The sequence below is a fragment of the Sparus aurata genome, chromosome 1 (assembly GCF_900880675.1).
Source record: "Sparus aurata chromosome 1, fSpaAur1.1, whole genome shotgun sequence".
NCBI classification, from domain to species: domain Eukaryota; kingdom Metazoa; phylum Chordata; class Actinopteri; order Spariformes; family Sparidae; genus Sparus; species Sparus aurata.
Window position 1 is genome coordinate 24896644 of NC_044187.1, and position 23226 is coordinate 24919869.

Below are 23226 nucleotides of genomic sequence, written 5' to 3' on the forward strand. Positions count from 1 at the left end.
AAAAACTTGGATGTGATTTCTTACACATATTCAGCTTTCAGTGTTTTGTGATTATTCCATTTATCATTTATGATAAGAAAGTATTTCAATTTTTTTTATTAAAGAAAAAACAAGAAGCACTCCAAGAGTATGTGATATTACTTCTTTCTTCAGATGGTATCAAAGAAAAACACACATCAGTGCTGGTAAATGGGTTACATCCTTTACTCATCATCAGTGTGTCATGCAGCATATGTCTGCTTATGTAGCTGTTGTATGCTTTCCTTAGTCTTCCCTTCCTCTTATCTCTCAGTCTGCTGGTGATACTGCACACTCTAAAAAAAAAGATTCTACAATTTAATATATTTTTGAAAACACAGTTGTAACGTAAGGGAAGCTTTGTGATTGGGCTAACCACTTCTCTCTGGTAATATTTTTAGTCAAAGCCCTGCAACTAGGCCTAACTCACAGACTTCATTATTTAGCAGTTTCTGTCTCAGCTGTAAAACTTTGCACAGTTTCGTCTGGGTAATTACCGCTGTCTTTTTTTGCCAACATATTCGTTCGTCCATCCTCATTGTCCCATTGCAGGCCAGGAGACCATTTTTAAGAGTTTCTCTGTGTAAAATATTGAGTAGACAAGCACTCTTTTCTGTATGAAGCAAGTCACTGGGGGTTTGCATCACAGTTTGCATCACAGACAACATACAATGGCTTTCAACAGAGACTGAGAAAGTAAGAGTTGGTGTATGTTAGGGTTCGTCTGCTGCTGTCCTTTTTAGTTCTTGCTTGAATATCTCCATCCTAGACAGTTGGAAGGCCTGCATGAACTGAAACAGGCCAATGCTTTGTTTGGAGATGGATAGACAATTCTGTGACATTTACAGAGCATGTAATTATAGAGCAGTGGCAGAGAAACCCAAGAGAATCAATGTAATAAAATCAACACTAATTCATTATCCCTAGCGATTCAGGTGACCCCTCTCTTTTCCAACCAAATAATGGTCATAAGTTTTGAGGAAAAAATAGTAAGTACCTCATTTAATCTTTAACTACATAATTTATGTTCAAGTTAAACAAAAGAAGTATAGCTTCTGGGGGGCCCAGACAGCTCAATGGGCTGTGAAGACAAAACATCTGGAGGTTACAATACAAATCATATCCTTTGCTGCTTGTCATCTTCTTTATCTTGTATTATTTTCTGCCACGGTCTAATAAATTAGATCGGTTAAAAGACTCCACATTACCCAGCCTCAGACAAGATCTAATCTTTCAAAAAAAACACGCAGATAAAGCTGCCAAAGGAAATGTTGTCCAACATCTGCACACAATGTTAAGCCTGTAGTGGCTATTGATGAGGACAAGATAGCGGAAAAATTCTTGTAGAGAGAGTATACCAGTGTTGCCTAATAGGTAGTTTATAGACCGAATCACTGCGATGGTTCGCTAACAACAACAGTTACTTCCGGCCAGACAGCAGGCAGTTGATCTGCAGTGAGGAGATATGTGAACATGTTTTCTGTACTTATTTTATGTAATGTGTTGCTTTGTTATGAGTTTCCTACCCAAAAGTTATAACAAACACTATGACTGGTTTTATATGTTGATATAGGAGACAATTTATTTAAATCAGTTTCTTTAGTATCTTTTAGAGTTATTCATCCACATTGTGCAACATGTCAACTTTGCTTTGTTAATATTACATATTTTAAAACCTGCTTTTAAAACTCATAGGGTTGTAACACAATATCTTATAAAAGGTGCCCTGAGAAATTTTCAAAAAAACTCTAGTTAAGGTCTTGTAGCAAATACTACCCCCATACAATTCGGAGTAAGTAAATAGCAGCCCCACAACGATTTTTGATAAACATGTATAAAATATACTGATAATCTTCTTTGGGTTCATGCAGACTCTTCCATTATGGACCTTAGTATTTGAGGAATCAAATCTAATCTCTGTGCCCTTTGGGGGATTTGAGTGTTTTAGTTAGTCCACTTAAACATACAGGAGTGTATGACGTCCTTAATTTAAGAATCGTATTACTGACCAGACAAACAGCTTACTTAAAACCTACTTTAATGAAAAGCATGATCTCAATTTCAACTATTGAGCCTATAAAGACAATTCATTGCAAAGCTAATGGTGTTACTGCATCTTTCAAGCACATTTAACCCCCATATGCCAAAACAGTGCTACATGGAAACAACATGGATTACACAATAGATCATGTCATAGTATGTGAACCTGCCACGAATGAGAAACAAACACCACTTCCGAAAAAGATACGGACAGGCCTGGAAAACCAACCTAGCATTACACCCATTCAATGTGGAGACCTTGACAGTGACCAAAATGACACAGTCAAGACAAATCAGACAGAAACACAACATGGGAACAGACGATCTCAACACAAACCAAATTACACTGACTGGGCCAACAGGATGAACACTAACCATCAGCTTGTCAGGGGAAATTACACTGCCAAAGCCGACAGTATGGGCGCAGGCCAAATCAGAGGAAGCCAGAAAAGCCTCCTGTGGGACAAAACGGACACAATGTTGTCGGCAGACAGGAGAAAAACAGGAGAAACAGAGGCCTGAAATCTTGGCAGAACATTTGTGGACAGAGATTCCAACCCAAAGACAAAAATCAGCCGCCACAGTTTAAGTGGGTCATCATCTTAGGCGTTAACCCTTGCCTTAAAGACATATGTGAGGCGATTTTGTGCAGTGAGGTATTCATGTATTCTTCATTCTATGAAGGGGTTTTCTTGTAAACAAACAAAAGTTATGTTTCCGTTTAGTATTACTAACCAAAATGCATGCTGTATCTCGAGTGCTAACGAACCTTCTGAGGGCATTTCCTGCCTTTTTGCAATCCAGCTTTTTTGTATTTTAAGTCCAGCATTGCTCACATAGATGTTTACCAGCTTGCTGTCTTTTTCTTCCTTGCCTCTGCTGGCTGCTGCAGCATATTATATGCAACTTGTTGACCAGTGGAATAGTTCATTATCTATCAAACAAAACAGAGACCCACTCATTGAAAACACCTCAACAGGGAACCTCTAAGATATGATTTTTGTTGGGCCAAAATGTTGTGATTGAGTAAAAACTTTGGACATCATATGAAACAGGCTGACAACAAGCAAATCTTGGTTTCATGCCTTAATTCTACAAAGACTTCAGCGGCTGGCTTGTCAGGAGATTGACATCATGATGAGCATATTAAACTCAAGAAAATGTTTTAAAACGCCAGACAAAGGCATTTCTTTGTCCAACTTTATGGCAGGTTATAGCACAACTGATTCAATTGAATATCTATATTTCTGGCTGCAAAAGAATGCCTCAACTACAAGTCTGATAATAATTATCGATTGCGTTTCATTTTTTTTTTCAGTTAAACTGCTGGCCATATCAGAGGGTAGGCTTTGATTCAGAGGGCTGAACGCAGGGTATTAAACTACTTCTAAAACGGTATTCAACGACATTCTGGGAAATTCAGCTACGATGACTACATATTGTGACTGAATTTTTTATGTTATCATAACTGGTCTCAACTGACTGTGGGCTGCTGAAATGGCAACACTGGTAAGCAGCTCCTGTGTTAAACTGAATGCGCTGGGCACTAATAAGGACTTGGCTCTCTGATTACCAAATAATGCTAATGAAGATTAAGGAATTAACCTGCACACTGCTCCACTGTCTCAGCCACAATGACCACAGAGGGAAAATCCTCTCTCATTGTCATCAATGGCCTCTCACTGTCATCAATGGCCTCTCACTAACACGGCTGCCAGCAGCAGCAGGTTTTAACTGCTGATAGTGTTGATGGAAGGATAGGTTTAAAGGGGGAATAAATAAGGACCAACAATGATTGTGGGAAAAGCCAGTCGTCATCATTGAAAACCTCACTACCAGGACTTCTAAAAGGCCCAAAAATATCATGGAAACATTTGATCTTGTATAGGACATTCCCTTCCTTCAAATTCAAGGATGGTTGGAGACACAGATCATGGTTAGCTTCTGTTACAACACTGAGAATTTTAATTATGAGAACTTGCAAGTTTTACAGAAACTCACAGAGAATGATTAAAACAAGAAGCTTACATGTTTGAACACTTCTTAACTGTGCTGTGTTACAGTGAAGGTGTGGGAGGCACAAATGTAGACACATGGCCTTATTTTTTTATATAATAAATTGCAAACTTCCATGCACCTGCAGGAACCCTGTATAACAGGGTTAAATTAAAAAAAAGGTACAGAATTTCGTGTTTTTTTTCTAAATTAATGCTATAACACTCAATCTCTCACATATGTGCCAGGCAACAAGGAACAAAAAGTACAGTAAAAATGTATGCAGCAGCAAGGTGCAAGATAAAGCCATCTGGACGTCTGTTTTAGTGTGAAGTGTTCAAAAAAAAAAGGATTTGTGTTATAGATGGGCTGATGGGCTCATTTAAAATAATAGAGAAGTTAAGAAAATAGTTTATTTTAGGTCCAATTACCACCTAAAACCTCTTGAGTTGGATCACATGAACACAGAAATTCACTACACTTTTATAGAGGAAATTATATAGTTAAAGTGCAGTCATATTGAATTAAGCCCACATTGTGCAACATGTCAACTTTGCTTTTTTAATATTACATATTTTAAAACCTGCTTTTAAAACTCATAGGGTTGTAACACAATATCTTATAAAAGGTGCCCTGAGAAATTTTCAGAAAAACTCTAGTTGAGGTCTTGTAGCAAATACTACCCCCATACAATTCGGAGTAAGTAAATAGCAGCCCCACAACGATTTTTGATAAACATGTATAAAATATACTGATAATCTTCTTTGGGTTCATGCAGACTCTTCCACTATGGACCTTAGTATAAATGAGGAATCAAATCTCATCTCTGTGCCCTTTGGGGGATTTGAGTGTTTTATAGCTGCCACATAAGCAGGCAGGCCATGGTGACCCTGAGTTGGCGGAGGCCCAGACTCATTCAGATCCTAACACAGAAAGCTAGGTCAACTAGGAATCAGTAAACAACCAGGAAGCCCCGGGGTTACGCTGCCTTCAGTGTTGTCCATGTAAAAACCTTCCCACCCTCGCTTTAACAGTAAGAGGAGAGACTGTAAATGTGTCTCCACACCAATGTCCTGCATACGTACAACTAAGGAGAGGAGTAGATAATAACCATCCATTGATGTTACCATCATATGTAGAAAAGCATAGTTTAAGACTTTCTTTTTTAGATACGTAGAACCTCTGTATCCCTACGCATTACCGCAACTGGGCCTCGCACTGTATTTCGCCGCTTGCAGATCACCTGTTTGGGTCAAAGTTTCAGCGGTAGGGATACGGAGGTTCAATGGTTGAGAAAGTGTAGTGCCAAAAGAAAGGGCGGTCTGGTGGCAATGTAAAGTGGTGTGAATTTTCTCTATGTAACGTACACTTGAACTGATAAAGATTGTTTTAGGTGGGCCTTGTTTCAGGTGCTTAAAATTCGCTTTGCATCTGGACTCCGTTCACTGCAGTACAAAGCAGAGCGTCTGGGCATGAGCGGCTCTCTGCTTCTCCAAATTGAGGCTGTGCTGATCGGCAATTACGGTAGGGAACAGACCGACTATAGATATGTACTTTATATGACCCCACTTCAAAAAACCCGAACTATCCCTTTAAACAAAGCTGTGACTGCAGTTAAAGGCCACAAAAAGGTCACCTCCACTCCATTGTTTGTAAAAAGGATTTGAAACAGCTGCTGTTTTAGGACCATTTGTAGGTGAGTCACCCCATTACACCGTCTGAAACAAGCCATAAATCAAACAGTCACCACAAAACCAAGCCTATCCATCTAAGCAAACAAACCGGGATAATGCTTTTACCACTGTCTGGTAGCTAAGGGAGGTGGAGACAGACAGCGTCCTGTCATTGACAGAGGCAACATGTCCTTAGGCTTCAGAGGTCAACCATGGCTTCCTATCCCCAGGGGAACGAGCAGCATACCGTTTCTGCCTACACCTTTACTGAGCCGCCAAGCCAGCAATTGAAGATTATTAAAAAAAAAGGATATGAAAGATTCTATTCTTGATGTCTCAGTACCTTTGCAGATGTCCAAACACCAGCAGGGCATTAAGTCAGTGCCACTCAATAAGTCAAAGGATATAAATGGCTGGCAAAAAGATGACAGGTAAATATTTTTCAATGATCTAGTTACATTTATGTGTGAATATCATGCTTGTTCCACCGCCTCATTTTAACAGATAGGACACAAAGAATCCAGTCTGATTCTTTGATAATGTGATAAATAATAACAATTCTTAACCGTGATGACATGAACATTTTTGTTTACATATTATGTGATGTATACATTACAATGTGTTAGAAAAATATAAACGAAATCCCTTTGCATACTATATTTAACCACAGCCTCACTTCAATCTAAACAGATCACTGTACAATTATGTATGATAATTAAAATCTATGAAACAAAAAGTATTAAAAGTTATAAGTTACAAAACATGCATAATGTGCTTCAGACCACAAAGAGAGGCAGTTAGAGGGGCGTGAGATTTGTATCCTCTCCATCTGTCTGAACACAAAGGTCAGACTGAAGGTTAGCATTAGTTCTGGTCAAAAGGTTAAAGGTTGTAAACAGACAGGGGCAGGGGGGAGTTGGGGGATTCCCACTTGTTTTCTCAAGAGAGTCTCCAATTCACCATTTGCAACGGCTGCTTAACGCCTGACTCCGTTCACCGGGAAAAAGAGGCATGAGGAGGGATGAGTCAGATGTTCAAATCCTTTAAACCCAAACAGGGTGCTCACTTTGGAAACTGCATCAGTTTGATTGATCAGGGGATTAGCTTAATACTCTTTTTTTTAAAGATATAACATTTCTCAAAACGAGTCCATTCCGATGTTTTTAAACAAAGTATACATTTATAGAGAATTCTGAGTGGTCTGAATATGTCATTCATTCCTGGTAGCATTCAAGCTGCTAAGAGATGAGAGCTGTCAGAGTTTTGTGAACATTTTCAGCATATGTGTGAAGGCTCCCATTGGCCATTGGTTCCTCCTCTGGGGGCTTCATGTATAGCAAGCAGACATCTGTAATAACACAATAACACTTCCTCATCCAAGCATTACTCGTTGTTAACACTCAAATTAGGAATTTTAGATGTAATTTCACATCCATGTTTTGCATTTTAACTAATCTCAACAAACACAACAGTGACAAAGTTTTAAAATGCTAATAAAAAGCTAACTTTGAGAAAGAAATATATAAAGCTCGATCAAATCGAGGATCCTGGCTCTGTAAAATGATTGTGGGATACTATTTAGTTTGTTAAGAAAGGGGATGACAAGACAAGGGACATGAGCTGCATTCAAGTTCACAACAGTGTATTATTTGTACTGTGCAGACCACTGAACCACCAGCATGCCTCGAGCCTCTGTTAACATTATCATACCCCCGATCTGGGCTGCTCTGCCTCAGACAAAAGGGTCTGTAGTCAGGCTCTCCAGTAGACGAGTGCGTGATTGTGCACTGCCAACACCACGGTCAAGTACAGCCATTTTGTGGTCCATTTGTTCCATTTATTCTTCGGCAGCTCTACAAGGACAGGACAGTCAAGCCTGGCTACATCAGCATCCAGTTGCTGTGCTTGGATGCTGTTATGATGAACACCGTTTTCATGTAGCAGTCATACTCAGATCTTTTTATTTCATCTTCAGTTTGGGGTACTTTTGGCTCTACTAAAGCTGTTTTATTAATCAACAAAACATAATGCCTGTAAATGTGAGCTCTTACCAAATATTAACCTGGTCAAAAGTGTGGCTGAGGGCTGCATTATAGGAAGTGTTTTACACACTGGAGAGTAACTGTGGCTGAAAATGTCCCTGAGTCACACAACTAACAACTGACTCAAGGCAACATTTTTCATGGTAGAAAAGCTATTCTTGTGATACTTGGATATTATTTTGCAGAGCATTGGTTTCATTTAAAAAAGCCTTCCTGACAGACAATAAAAGGTTTAACTCATTTGCAACAACAACAAAACAATATGAAACAGAAAGCTTCAATGACCTTACAGTCACTATTTTGAAAAAAAGGAATTGAAATATACCCTGATGGAGCTCAATTAAATGGAATCCAGGCAGAGAAGACAAGGCGTCAAATGTCAGTTCGACAGTTCATGTCAAGTTTGATTATGGACTGGATGTTGTTAAACTTCCCTGAAATAGAATGTATATAGCCAATACAATATCACACTGTCAAAAGACAGAAGTTACTGTTTACCAACAACTGGATCTTCCCGTGGGGTCTACTGCTTCCTAGAAGCACACAGTGACCTAAAGTCGATATGCATATCTACAAGTAACCATGTTTTAGGCCTCAGGTAGCTTCACTGACAGAAACTAGTACCAAAACACCATCAAAGTAGAAAGATGAGAGAAGTCCGCAATAACATTTTTGGGGATTCAAGCTTCCACAAATACTGTTATTTAAAAGTTCAGCATAGTTCTATCAAACTTGTGTCATTATATAATGACACAAGTTTGATCATACTTCGCTATTCCTGCAATCATGAATCTAACGAGACACAAAAACAGGAACATCAACTACTGTTACTGCGTCCAAAGGCTGAAAACTCAACTTAACTAGCAAACATTCACACTGTTCTAATAGGACCAGCAGAGCAGAAATGGTCCCTCAGTGGTTTTTATGTTTGCAGGTTTTGAGACTTCAAAAATCAAACAGGACCTCAATTTCTAGTTTTTGTTTTTTCTCTTTTTCAGTGCAGCCAAAGCAACATCTCCTTCTTTCAAATACTGATTTGGACATCAATAACCTTGGTAATGTTAGAAGCTTTCAAAGCTTCTGAGCATTTGGGTCATAACTAAAAATTAATAATACAAGGGAAAAGTCATACACTGAAGGAACATTTGTTTTTCTCCAAGATCTAGGTTACCAAGTAATGAAATGCGCATGTGGCTCAAAGCCAGAATTTGATTCCTCTTAACTTTGCACACACTTTACTTGATACAAGTCAATGGGGGCCTTTAAATTTCTTTAAATACCTGATATCGATGCATCTTAAATAACAGAGGGGTAAAACAAGACGGCATATGTTTAAAGAAAATAACTGAAATTTAAAAAAAACTTTCTATCACACCCACTGACATCCCCCGAGTAATTAGTGAAAGTCATTCAGGTTAAAAGGGAAGGCACACATCCTTCACCTTTACCCCTGTTATGACTCTTTCTTCAGCCCCATGCTGTCTCATTCACAGTATTGTTCACCAGTAAAACACAACACTTCCTCTTCCCGTCCTCACGCCTTCATGGCGGGCTCGCTCACTCAGTAGAACACACACAGAATACATATTGGCAATACGTCAAGAAAAACTACACTGGGTGTATGTGATAACTTTTTAATTACTGAATCGAGTACAGTGTGGCATGAAATAGCATTTATGTGTAGCTAAAATTGGTCAATGTTGCCAAACTGGGGATTTAATCTACACTGCACTTCCTCTGGTAAGCCATTGCTCGATTTCCCAGCCTCCCACCCTCAGCCTTTCTCCAGGCCAGTGAATGCTCGGGATGCCAATTATGTCATTCATTTGAGAGGCCAGCAGTCTACAGCTGACACTCCCCCTTCTCCTGGCTCCCTGAGGAGACGCCAACAATCTAGAGTCAGGAATCTTGAGTGGAACCTAGTCACTACACAGAGGAGGAGGGCTGGGTTAGAGAGGGGTGAGAAGGTAAAGACAAAATGTTCATCTGGAGGCATGAATCTACAATGGAATGGAGATGGAGTGAGGGAGGAATTTGAGGAGGGGTGGAGGAGAGAGGTCTATCAGGAGTCGCAAATCTGTGTAATGCAGACGGGGGGGATATGGAAAAGCAGAGGGAGGAAAAGAAAGGGGAGAAGTTCATTTGGACGAGGGAATTTTGACAGTGATGACATTCTGGCAACAGTGGATACGCTGAGGGAGGAGTAGCAGCGGGGATGGCGGAAAGAGATAAGAGGAGATGACAGACGGGAGAAGAGGGATACAAGAATGAGCAAAGCAGACCAAATGATACTTTGGGAATGTATTATGCGTACATTTGATATTTAGCACTTTATAGACAAGACTGCATTGAAATCACCTTGATTGTTTTATCAGAATGTCTCAAAACCTTTAGAGGTGGTCTGCTCAATTTGGGTTGCCTGCTATCCATCTGAATTTTAATCTTTTTAATTTGGATCAGCTGTGTTAATTTCAAGCTCTGCAACATCTATCAACATGTATGCCAGTACAGTGCAAACAAGAATTAATTAACTGCTGAACAGCCCAGTCAATACAGCAAAGGGCAAAATGTACTAAATTGGCCAGCCTTTGCCGTTAGCTCATTCATTTAGAAGCTGCCATAGCATTCCGACAAACTATTACCAGAAATGGTCAGACATGGATAAGAGGTGATGTGTAGAAAGACTGATATTGGAATACAGAAACACAGGGAACAAGCTAAATGACTTTTTAGGTGGAGGCAAGCTGCCACATAATGAACAGATGGAGAGTCTGGGTGGTAGGAAACTAAGAAAGAAAGGTGACATGAAGCAGAAAGAAAAGGATGGAGGGAGGGATAAAGAAAAAAAAGGAATAAGGGGAAGGAAATAAGCCGGAGGGAGGGAAGCTATCTAAAGACTGAGTCACAAAGTAAATGAGAATCGCACACAGGAAGCATTCAGGTTGAAGTTTGATATAAATACAGTGGGGTGAAATAACATACCACAGGAAAGTCATTCCCGTATGACTCATTAGATACACTAACATTGTGTCTACACAGGAGGTGTTTCAGTCACCTTTTTTAGTTGTCTGTCTCATTCACAGCTTACAGAACAGATAAGGGCCATTACTTTTTATTCAAAATTTAAACATTTGGTCGAAGCTGGTAATAATTGGTGGAAAACTGAATATTCAAACTGTAATGACCTTGTAAATTCAAGCTATACATTGTCTATATGTACACCAGACCATTTGAAGATGCTTGTCTTGTGGTGTACACAGTACACTGTATGGGTTGTGTTCGAATTATTCCGACTGAATTACGTGTTGTTACAAATTCGTTACAACCAACTTGTGACAGCCGAACATTACACACTTTTTTTTCCCCAAACGTTAACTATTTTTATGTTGTTTTTACACTAAACAAAAGCCATTACAAAACAGAATTGTTGATTTTAAAAAAAGGACCAAGGGGGGCACTACTCTCTCTTTGCAACCTCCAATCCATTCTTTTCATGATTGATTTTTTATTTTAAAATCAATCCAGCTCTTTACACAGGCCACTCCACAGCGCACATGTTACTCACACTATACGTGGGTAAATGCAAGCTGATGCATACTTTTACACTTGAAGTCTTAGTTTTCCATGTTTTTCGTGCATAACTACAGTGACTACATAACGAAAGTGACTGTGGTGTTGGAGATAAAAGTGCTTTAGCTGATGTTATAGTCCAGTATCTTTAGGAACACAGACTGTTTGACCGTACTGTTGCAGTTAAGGTCAGTATTTAAGTGCTAGAGACCACTGCATATGTTTCACACAAAATCAAACTATGCGGGTTTGCACTGGAAGAGAGTTTTCGTTGCAATGATATGAGGCTAATGTAGAGACAAAATAAAACAGCATGACATGGTAAGACTTGTATCTTCTTGTGCTCATGTTTGAAGTTTATCCTAACTGCAATTACCACCTACAGCTGTTCGCCTAACAAGAACATAGGCACAGAAAGGTAAAGAATATGCTTGGCAGCCAATGCACTTGCTAAGTCGTGTGAATAAATGTGTTTGTCCTTGTGATATTTAAGTATAAGAGCAACAGTTGTGACAATACACTATTAGCTTATTCAGCTCATCTCCTCAAGCTGCTTCAAACCACACCTACTATATCATCCCCCAGGATTGTGTGTGTTTGTCTGTGCTTGAAAATAAGAGGCTACATCTGTGCTATATTTGTGTTTGTCTGTGTTCACTCCCATGTGGATTCCAGATTTCATTTACTATGTATGGACTACTAACCCTTAGAAACAAGGGGATGAGAGCAGGCAGGGGCATAGGAAGATGACCATGATTATGAAGTGGAAACAGTATTCGGAGGTCTGGGTGGGGATCCAGAGAGCGTTATGAGAAGGAAAAGAGAGCAATTAAAGGAGAGAACTTCAGTGATGAAAGAGAGAATAGGGAAAAATAAAACAGAAGAAGAAATCTATGGATGAAAAAGTGAAAGCAAAGGCAATAAAGATGCAAGGGAGTGATGGTGGGAGGGAGAGATGAAGCGCTTGGTGATACAACATGCCAGCTATCTGTGTGTCCAATCAAAAAAATTCAACAAAAATTATTATCATTACAGAGGAACTTCACACACTTAATAACAGCAGATGGATGCAGCATATAGTGTATGTGTTTTACTGGAATGACAACAAACTGAGTCAGTATTAGTCTGCTGTCTCAAACAGATAATATCTCATATAGACACTAATTTCTCCTATATTTGGGTGTATGACTGACCATATGTCACCAGTCACCAGCAGGCCAACCACCAACTAACAATATGGCACAGCCTATGGCAGAAACACGACTAACATACAGTAAATGCCAGCTGTGCGTAGTCTCTCTTCATTTATTTTGTTATTCTATTCATCATCCTGTTGACAGAAGAACCTTGGCCTGGGGAGGAAGCTCAGAGGCAAGTGGTTAGATGTGTGAGACAGAACAGTGAGAGACAGGCAGATGCTGTGAAGATGGAGGTAAAAGAAGAAGACAGCACAGCGAGAAAAGGCAACAGAGACAGAGATTGATGAGACAGTGTTTGCCATGTTTCCTGTCACTCAGTGTGTGAATGACATGTGTAAAAAGTGGCTGCAGGTTGCAGAAGTTTTCCTCAGTTCTGTGTAAGACAGGAGGTAGTACTTTCAGTAACATATGGGAACATTCGTTGAATGAATTGAGTTTACAGTTCTAGCAACAATTTCTTAACAAACGAGGTCTGAGATATGACAGGACACAGCAATTGGTTTAGGCATTGCTTCTATAATAAGAGGATACAGCTTTTCCTTTCTTCAAAACTTAAGCTAAGGACGTTTTTCTGTAATGAGTCCCTAAGTCCTAATTACAGAATTCCACATTACGTCAAAAAAGCCATGGTCCTTTCCTGTATCCAACTACAATCGCAGGTCTTGTATGTCGTATAGAGCTCTACCCCTGTGGCTATCCCTGTAAAGGTTTCAATAAAACACTGCTTGGGGCTGACGTTGTTTTTATAGCTATATTATGAAACAGATTAAAACAGTAAATTTGTCATCAAACTGCTGGATTGCCAGCTACATTGCAGAATGTTGTGAAATCTCTAACAATCACTAAACTATTGTTAAAAAGGAAACCAAGCACAACAATAGTAGCATCTATTCATAATTAGCTTGAGAGATTTTGGTTTCTCTCTCTCGCTCTCAAAATTCCCCTTATTTAGTAGCAGTATCAAAACATGCCTACTGTTGGTGAATGAGGGGTCAGGTCCCGTATTGATAACACATTATAGTAAGAATTGAAGGAATCATCTTTCTTTACTTCTGGACTTTTGTAAACAGGTGGGAAATCTTGCTGTTATTGTGATTATGTTAAGAGAGGAGTGGGATGGTGTGGCACACCGGCGCCGTCCGAGCTACTTGATCCCCATATCCACAATAAAATCTGCTGCATCACTCACGTCCTCCGACTGTCTCTCTCCCACACTCAAACTGAAAACACAGACTATGAGAGAGGATGGAGGCAATTTGAGTGGTAGTGTATGTGAATGCGCATATGTGTTTGCATTTTCGCACATTAGAAATGCTGAATGTTCTACCAGACACACACACGCACAGACACACAGACACACACACAGACACACACAGTTAGACTGGTGGGTAGTCAGACTGCAGAATCAGTAGCAGGAGAACAGTGAGGGGGAGGAAAGTGTGATCCTTAAAGTCTAACCTGCCTTCCTGCTTCACTTGGGTTTTTAAAAAAAAAAAAAAAAAACCCTCTACCACAGAAAAGGGAAAAGCTTTTTTCATTATCCAAAGGCAGAAACCACTTAATATTTACAACTGTAGCCTGGCAACAGACATAGATAAGTCGACAGTCTTTTGACGCTGCAGATTGCCATTTTTCCTCTTTTGGGAATGACAGAAATAATTTTGGGTAAGAGAGGTTTTCTTTGTTGTTTTATTTGTTATGGTAGTAGTCCAACAATACTGAAAACTAAAATGTATAAAAATAAATAAAATGACATATAAATTACTGAAAATAAATTTTTAAATAAACCTCATTTATATGCAAATATTATGAAGTAGATATTTAGAAAAAAGTTAAATAAATATGAACAGAAATGAATTATTTCTCTTAATAATCACAGATTTTTATTGAATAATTTATTATATTTATTCATTCCCCTTTTTTATTTCCTTTGATTCCATATTGGTGTCTTTAAGTCTTCTTTCATTAACCATAACACGCTTGAATTTAACATTGCTCTGCTGAAGTTTAAGACAACACAGTCTCTTGTGGAGATTCAGGCCAAGCATGAGGCTGATAACAATATTCTTTAATAGAATAATATTACACTCTTGGCCACATCAATGGCATGTTTTGGTTGTTTAGGATTTGCCAAAGATACCTGATTTTAATACACTAAAGAATGTGTTTATTTGGGATAAATTCCACTGTTGCTTAACTGTATAACTATCAAAGTTGTAAACAGTTTATGCATTCTTCTTTTCCAATTAATATTAGTGTATTACTTTTGCCCGGTGTCCCTAGAAGCCCCTCAAAGACGCCTCAAAGTCCCTAACAAACTTTGACAAACACTAAGTACTGTTCTGTGTTGAGGGACCGGCACAGGAAGTGCGTATGCACATGTGTGTGTATGCATTCGTGCACATCACAAGTTGAGAACAGATAAAGACGGAAAAAAAAACACCAAACTGGAGCCACACCGGCAGAATCGTCTGTCAGCTGTCTGGACTAGATCCGGGGGCAAGAAAGGGAGAGGAAGGAAGAGAGAGAAATGACAGAGAGATGAGGGACATCCTGTTCAAGACGAAAAAAGAGAGTAAAAGACTAAAGAGAAAAATGCAGGATGCAGAGACTCATGATGAGAGGCTGCACTAGGGAGGTAGAGAGATCAGGCCGTGAAACCCTGCAGTGAAGAGCAACACTGCAGAAAAAAAACCACATTTATAGACTAATTACCTGCCTTATCACGTGTTGCAAATTACATTTTTAAGACTCAAGTTTTTGCCTTCCCCTCATAATTCTCAGAGGCTGTCAGAAATATTAAGCTCTGAGCATATGAAAAAAAGGTGATATTTCTCTTTCATATTCTGCAGGAAAATCCTCCTGAAGCTCTTGGAAAGTTTAATGTATTCTGCATATTGAAGACCACCTCCTCTCCAGTCAGAGGCTGTTATGCAATAGTGAGGTGTTCAGTCTTTCCATTTTCCTGCTCAGTAGTACGCTGATGCCACCAAGTTCAAAAGTAATTTGAAAAGCAGATAAAACTGAGGATTGACTGAACCAGCCAACTTTTATGATGCCATGTAGAGAAAATGCATACTTACAGGCTATATTATGGTGTACTATAAAGAAAAATACAACAACACATTATTAATTTTCCCTATGCACAAAAGGTAACAGCCCTGTAGAAAGCATGTAAGCTCCCTGTGTTTTAGCTGGTAAAACATAGGTCATGAGTGGAGGACAGTAAAGCTGAGTTATGAGACTGGCAGCGCCCTGTGAGATTTCATTAATGTATCACAGTCTCCTCAAATGCCAAATTCTTCCCAAAACACAGTGCTGTGTTGAGATAAAAAGACAGTGCCTGGAAATGCTAATCCTGCCTGAATTTGTCATTATCAACAGTAATATTCCAAAACAAATCATAACGACCCGATGAGATATCAAGTTGCATTAATCTTGAGTTAGTAGAGTGTGGACCAGCTGCACACAGCTGACATCTCTCCAGAGCAATGCTCCTTTATGCCTGCTTTACTGTGGTTGTGTTAAATGTGCTAAACCTAATAAGAAAATCCACAAGTCAACTGAAAACAAATGCATCAATGGAATGAAAGGATATGATTCAACACAGCAGAGAACTGGGGGTTCCCCCACAGCATTAAATGTGAGCAAGGAGGAGAAACTGAGATGACCACAAACTGTGCGGAGCTCTGTGTTCCCCTTTCACCCGCATTATGGAATCACATCCTCATAAATCAGCATCAGCAAAGCCAAAATCCCAAACAAAAAACACATACCAAGAGCTTCATTTCACTGGGTGATTTGAAGATTAACAGGGTAAGGAAAAAGGGAAAATGAATCCCTGGATTCAGGGGCAGCAATAATGAAATATTTGTCGATTCAAGTCAGCTTAGATTTCAATGTGCACTTTACTGAGACTCTGGTGTAAACGTGTTGAGATGAAAAACAAGGACAGCCTTTTGTGTATATAATCACAATGACCAAACAGCTTTACCTGAGATACTGCTGGCCAGGTTAGCTACGGTTATATTAACACTGCACCGATTCTGGCTCACTGTCTTCTATTGGAAAATTAAGAAAAATAGGTCAGCCAGCTACAGTACTGCTGAACCGCAAGGGGATCTTAAACAATCTACGCATTAGGGCTGCACAAAAAATCGTTAAAAAATCGCGATCTCGATTCACACATACACGTGATCTTATTTCTACACATAGCGATTCTGAAGCATTTTATATCTCGAGCTGAATCACAAACAAATGCTCCTATTTTCCTCCCGGATTTTTCGAAGCGCCCCCAAACGCAGCACTGCCGCTGCCTCCGCCCACAACCTGTGGTAAAGCGTCTTTACAACACGGGATTCAGTGGCGGAAGCCCGCCTGCAGTTAAGTGTTTGGAAGGAGTGAGTGAGAAGCCGTTTTTAGACAGGGCAGCAAGCCGCCAATCTGCCCGTCTTTTGGGCAGCTAGGTCCGCGGTTTTAGACAGAGAGCGGCAAATAGAGAGTCTGTTTAGGTCCGCCTATTTGCCGCCTCAGAGGGCTACACTCATTTCCGCCTCGCCTGCTAGATCAGCGACTGGACAGCCGCTGAGATCAGGAGATGCTAGCGTCTCCTGGATCTCTAGCTGTATGGTTGTGTTAGCTTGTTGTTGTAGCCACAATCTAGGAACGGTCGCTACTTTCAAAGTAAAAGCCCCCCGCTAAGAACCCAGTTCTAAACTACAATGTAAGGCTCTTATTTTGAAGACAAATTTGTTGTCAACTGTTCCCAGCCCAACTTTGGGCTTCATGTCACGTCACATGTTTACTCGATGAATATTACGCCTCCGTTTTAGAAAGCCGATCAAAGCAGCTATCACATATCACCTAGCCAAAGATAAGGCCCCAATAAACACTGTACAACATGAGGGATTAAAGGATTCCCTCTCATCTTGGAGACAATTTTTTTTTTTTCTTTTGTAAAAATCATTTCTCATCCAATGATTGAACTTGAACAGAACAAAAAAAAAAAAAAACATTGCTATGCTACAATGTTTTTTTACTCATCAGTGCAATAAACATTTTGTGAAAAAATTGTGCCAGAGAATCGTGATCTCAATTTTAAGCAAAAAAAATCGTGATTCACATTTTTTCCAGAATCGTGCAGCCCTACTACGCAGTAAGAATTTATCTCTGATACAGTCTGTCAGACGTGGCTAGACGAGTGTCACAACAAGGTTGCCTTAACTATAAAGAAACATCCTCCTTTCCACATTCCTTGAACTAAAATCTGTTAAATTAAGGCAATCAATGAAACCACAAAAACTCTTTCCAAACTGTTCAGATACTTACGCATTATCACAGTGATATACACCACTCAGACAAAACACTACAACAACTGGCTGGGTGAAGTTACCATCAATGATCATCTCTTTACAATGTGTTGTTCTGCTGGTAATACTTGGGTCCAGGAATTCAGATGGATGTTCAGAGGGGAGTTTGAGTGCCGGGTTGGCATTAGTTATGAATGCCACGATCCAAGGTTTCCAAGCAGAACCTTGCTTTGTAAAGAGATGATTACTGTTATTCACTTCATGGTTTAAATGTTAGAGCTGAATGATGGATCTACATAGTTTCAAGATCGTTATAAAGACAAAAATAATAAATCAAGATAAGGGGACATTAAAAACTGTTTGACCATACTTGTTTGTAAGTTTCTATTTGGGTTTCTTTCAGAATAGCACAACTGACAAGTTCAGCTTTAAGTTGAGTCATGTGGCAATCATTTTGTTGTTTGAGATTACCCACATGTCCAATGAGAACTATTTATGTTGTGACCACAAATGCATAACATCATCTTGGCCAGTAAGACATCTCTAAATGCTGCTGTATTTTCCCTTCAAATATACCGATAACAGAATGGATAAATACAGCTGGACAGCTGCATCACAAACTGAATATAAATGTTTCGGCATGATGACAAGGGCCACTGACTGGGTATACAGAACCTGTGTAGTGTGTGTGTTGTAAACTGAAGTATATGCTGGCCATGTAGACTAAACAGAGCCAGAGGAAGTTTGGGTAGAGAGCTCTGCAAAACCAAACCACAACACAGTGACCCCAAACGCTAGAGGCAAGATTAGGAGGAGGATAGGAGCATCATCTCCTTCCTGCCAAGGCCTGTGCACACAGACTAATCTATAGTACTGAATATTTTCACAAGAGGAACATTCTGAACAACATTCACAGCCAGATGTCAAATGGAAAAAAAGCTCATTAGCAAGCACAATTAGTCTTGCCGCAGACTAAGCATTTAACACAGAGGCATTCCTTTGTCTGGCACTGACTTCTGCCTCAGATGCAGAGGGTAACAGACTCTAGCACAGGCTGACATCCTTCAGTGTTTTGGCATTTAAATGCAGCCTATTCAAGTCAGAAACACAGCATATTGTCAATACAAAAGTGTCTTTCTTGGGCCAGACTTCTCACTACTGCTTTATGTTATTACTGGCACAGGACACTCTTCCATCTCATCTGTTGGTTCAAGAACACACTTACTTTGTAATTAAATTGCAACTGCTACATTACAATCAGAAGCATTTTTGGAAAGGGTTGAAAGTCTCAACTTTTCAGAAAGGCGCAGGTGATGTCACCGTCATTTTGTTCTCATATGGATCATGTCATGCACCCACATCCTCCTTACTCTGATGATGTCATGATTATTAAACAAAAAACAAACCGATAGTTAACCATTAAGGGTGTCACGATTTTAAATCGAAATCGACCAAAATTAAGTCACAATTTGGAAGCCTGAATTTAAAAATGGAATCGTTGATGCTGCCACGCCCCCATATCACGTCCGGTTGGCTTGCCAAGCAAAAAAACACGCACACACGACAACACGTGTTGAAGTGCTGCGAGTCAACCTCCTCTAACTTAGCCACTAGCTAAGCCAGTAGCTATTAGCTACAGCCTGCCAAACGATAGCATGGTGTTACACCTGTTCAGCTCCCGGACCGTGGTCGGGAAGCACAGGGGAGATGATTTCCTCCAGGGCCGAAGTTTCGGGGTGAACCCCTTTCACGTGTTAAGCTGGTTGGGAAATAATACCAGGAAGCTTTGCTGTATGTTGAGGAGCTGTTGCCTTTATTCACAGCCAAACAGCAGCCTATATTGTACACTTTATTGCTGTCGCTACTCCTGCTACTCCTTTTGCTTACCTTTCCTCTCCCATTCATTCACCGTCTGTACGTGTGCATGGTCCCTCACTCTCGCTCCCTCGCCCACTCACACCTTACGCACCGTATGCACACACACCTCAGGCACCGCCCTATTCCTGAAAGGGGCTACGCCACTCTTTCATCAATGGCAACTGCAGATGCAGTAGTCCCATCGACAGAACTTGAACTCCTTCTCTTTCACTGATGGTTTGGAAGTATTCACTTTCCCGTGAGTTATGTTGACAACGTTCACGTTGTCGATAAAAAATCCACAGTTTGCAAGCTCTGCAGAAACTAGATAGCAGATTATTTAGTTTAAATTCCCAATAGACTGAAGATATAAGTTATTGTTACATTATGTTGTAAATAAATGTTTTACATTTGACAATGTAGCGTATTACATTAAGAACAAAGGTCAGATATTATACTGCATAAAAGTCTAGTCTTAAAATGGCATAGCAACCTGTGCATAAAAAATAAATAAATGTAAAAATCGAGAATCGAATCGAACCGTGTGCTTAGAATGGAATATTTAATCAAATCGAGGATTTGGAGAATCGTGACACCCCTATTAACCACAAAGGGGTAGTGTAGATCATACAGCAGCTGTTGACAAGATATTGTTGTCATAGATATAAGATGCAAATGCAGCATTTTTGACAGCGTACACACACTTCATCAAAGCGTTCCCAAGCGCATAGCCAGCGCTTTCCTGCACCCGAAAAGCACTATGTGGACACAGGCCATCTACTCAGTAGATGTGAAGCTTTAACCTAAACAATCCAGCTACAAAATATATGGCAACCAGATAGTTGGTTTAAAATAATGTCTCAGTATCAGTCGACTCAACTTTCAAACAATAGTTCATACTTTATCTGCAGCTTTTATGAACCACCTCCATACAACCTCTACAAATTATTCAGCTGGATGATGTCATTCAAGACCTGTAGACTATAAAAAGACTACAACATTTTACTGACACTTGGGCTTTAGATCTTTAAGACCTCAGAAAATTGGCACACTCAGGACAGAAATTGACAGTCAGTGATCAAGGGTAAAATGGCAACAGTGTAAAAAGAAAACTGTAGTGAGTGCGAGGAGGGTATGTTGGAGGGGACAAAGAGTAAGTGAGGACTTTAACAGAGTCGAGAGACGATAAGAGATGCAAGAAAAGTTTAAACAAATGAGCTGATGGAGGGAGAGATGACGAAAGAAGGGCTGACAGCAGCAGTGGGGGGCTGCTCCATATGGGCATTTTTCTTGTCTTGGCATATCAAGTGTAAAATGTTACGGCTGAAGAACAAACACACAAACAGGGTGCCAAGCAAAAATGGACAGTACACACTCATTGAGTTGAAAACACATCTATTCTCCCACACGTCTGTACACACATACACATTGCACTACACTGCTTGTTCGGAAATCACACTGGTGGCCGGGCTCAGAAATAAACAAGGAGCCGAGTCAAAGAGGAAGTGTCTGACTCCAGACGGAGGAAAGCCAGAGGTAAGCAGTATGGAAATGGGCACGTAGGCTTGGACACATCAGACTTTGTGCATGCTCGCTTAAGCAGCACAAGCACTTCAAAAAGGCAGCGGACTGCAAAGATGAATCACCCACTGACTTCCACAAACAACACACAGCATTTCAATATGGTGTAGTAAAGTTATGTGCTGAACAGGTGAGGCTTACTTATCAGAATGTCTGAGCAGCTCGGTTTATGAGTGGCCTTATCTATGGGTCCTACCCCTGAGACAAGTCTGAATAATCTGCATCCCAAGCAGAGTACCTTCTCTCATCTTTCCTGAGGATGTCATGTTTTCTGAAAATGTACCAGTAATTCAAAGATGCTGTTGGTGCTAGCAAGAGTATTTACCCTCTCAATATGTGTGGGGAGCACAAATGTAGAAAACTAGTGAAAATTTAAAGAGCCGCCAATTATCTTAGGGGCAATTTCTGCAGGAATCAAGAATCTTGAGCAGTGACTATTAATTGCCTCATAACTGGGTCAAGCTGCACTTAATGCTGGAGCATTTGTTTGTTCCTAAATTAAGCTGGTGCCAGGGATACATAAAACAGAGAGCAACACCACAAACACGTCAGTGCATGACTCATGTCCATTGTGTGCTGATGAATCATAATCACCATCTCTGCTCCACATTTCAACTGTCAAAACTCTGTATTGTTTGAAGGGGAGAAAGGCCTTTGGAAAATCTAAATAAATAACACCACAGCACATGTATATTCCAAGCCCTCACACTAGCAGCAGCTCAGAATGTGTTGATTAAATGTGACTACCGCTCCGTAATCAGCTTTCATTCAAATCATACAGGGAGGCCAGCGCGGCTGGCAGGCTGAAATAATACGACCAACTTAATCCATTCGAGGTGGGGATGAAGAAGTGAGTCAGAGATGGAATATGTATAACACACCTGCCAGGCTCAGGAGAACAAACAGAACAATTTCCAAATAACTGTAATTTATTTCCTCTCATTTCAGGTTGCTTTACACAATGAGGAAGTAAATATTTACCATTTGACAAGATAAATACTTTTCGCTCATACATTTAGTATCATCTAATGTGAACAAAGCTCATCCATAATGCATAATTATCTTGCACCTCCATGTGGGCATAAGGGCGTTAATCCGTATATTAATTTCAAGATTAATCATTTCACCTATTGTGAAAATTTCTCAGCATAACTTCCCAGAGTTCCCAGAGAGCCCAAAGTGATGTCTTCAAATTGCTTCCTTGTCAAACCAAAAGTCCAAACTCAAAGACTCTTCATTTACTATCACATACAACAAAGAGAAGCAGCGAATCCTTTATTGAAGAACTGGTAACGGCAAATGTTTGACAATTTTATTTTAAAAAATGACTGAAACAATTTATCGATTAATAATGTATTTTGTTTCAATCTACTAATTTGATGAATCAACTAATCATTGCAGCTCCAGTGGACAACATAACCTCAAACTTGACATTTCCTGACTGTGTTTCACCATCACCATGGTACACTCTCTTTGCAACATAATTCCTCTTATTTTAGGAAGCCGATGGCCGTTATTTAGCTCAGCATCGCATGCTGACAGTACATCCTTCAGAAGCTCAACTGTGTGTATGAGCGCGTCTCTGTGCATGTGCGCATCAACATGTGCATTTGTATTCTGTTTTGAGAACACAAACAGTGCGCTCGCCGATACAAACAAGCTGACACACACAGCTGTACTCTCTGAGAGCTGACACTGAATGCTGAGACAGTGGTCCCTGATAACTTCTCCTAAAATGCACTCTGTCCCAGTGCTAATGCTGGAGCAGGGACAGAGGCTGGATCATTATCTTAATCACCAGCTTCCTGGCCTTTCCCCCCTTTGACACACACCACCTCCAGCACCATCTTCCCAAAATGTTACAATTGGGGGTCTCACACACACACAACACATGACAGTAGATGAAAAATGTAGATGTTGGTTTCCTTGCTTGCCTGAGTTT

At 40.0% G+C, this 23226-nt stretch overlaps 1 protein-coding gene across 1 annotated transcript in view; it reads right to left on the reverse strand.

The window, feature by feature from the left end:
• LOC115586608 (E3 ubiquitin-protein ligase SMURF2-like) overlaps positions 1–23226 on the reverse strand; it is a 64725-nt gene that overhangs the window by 37599 nt on the left and 3900 nt on the right. The gene's annotated exons all lie outside the window — the stretch shown is intronic.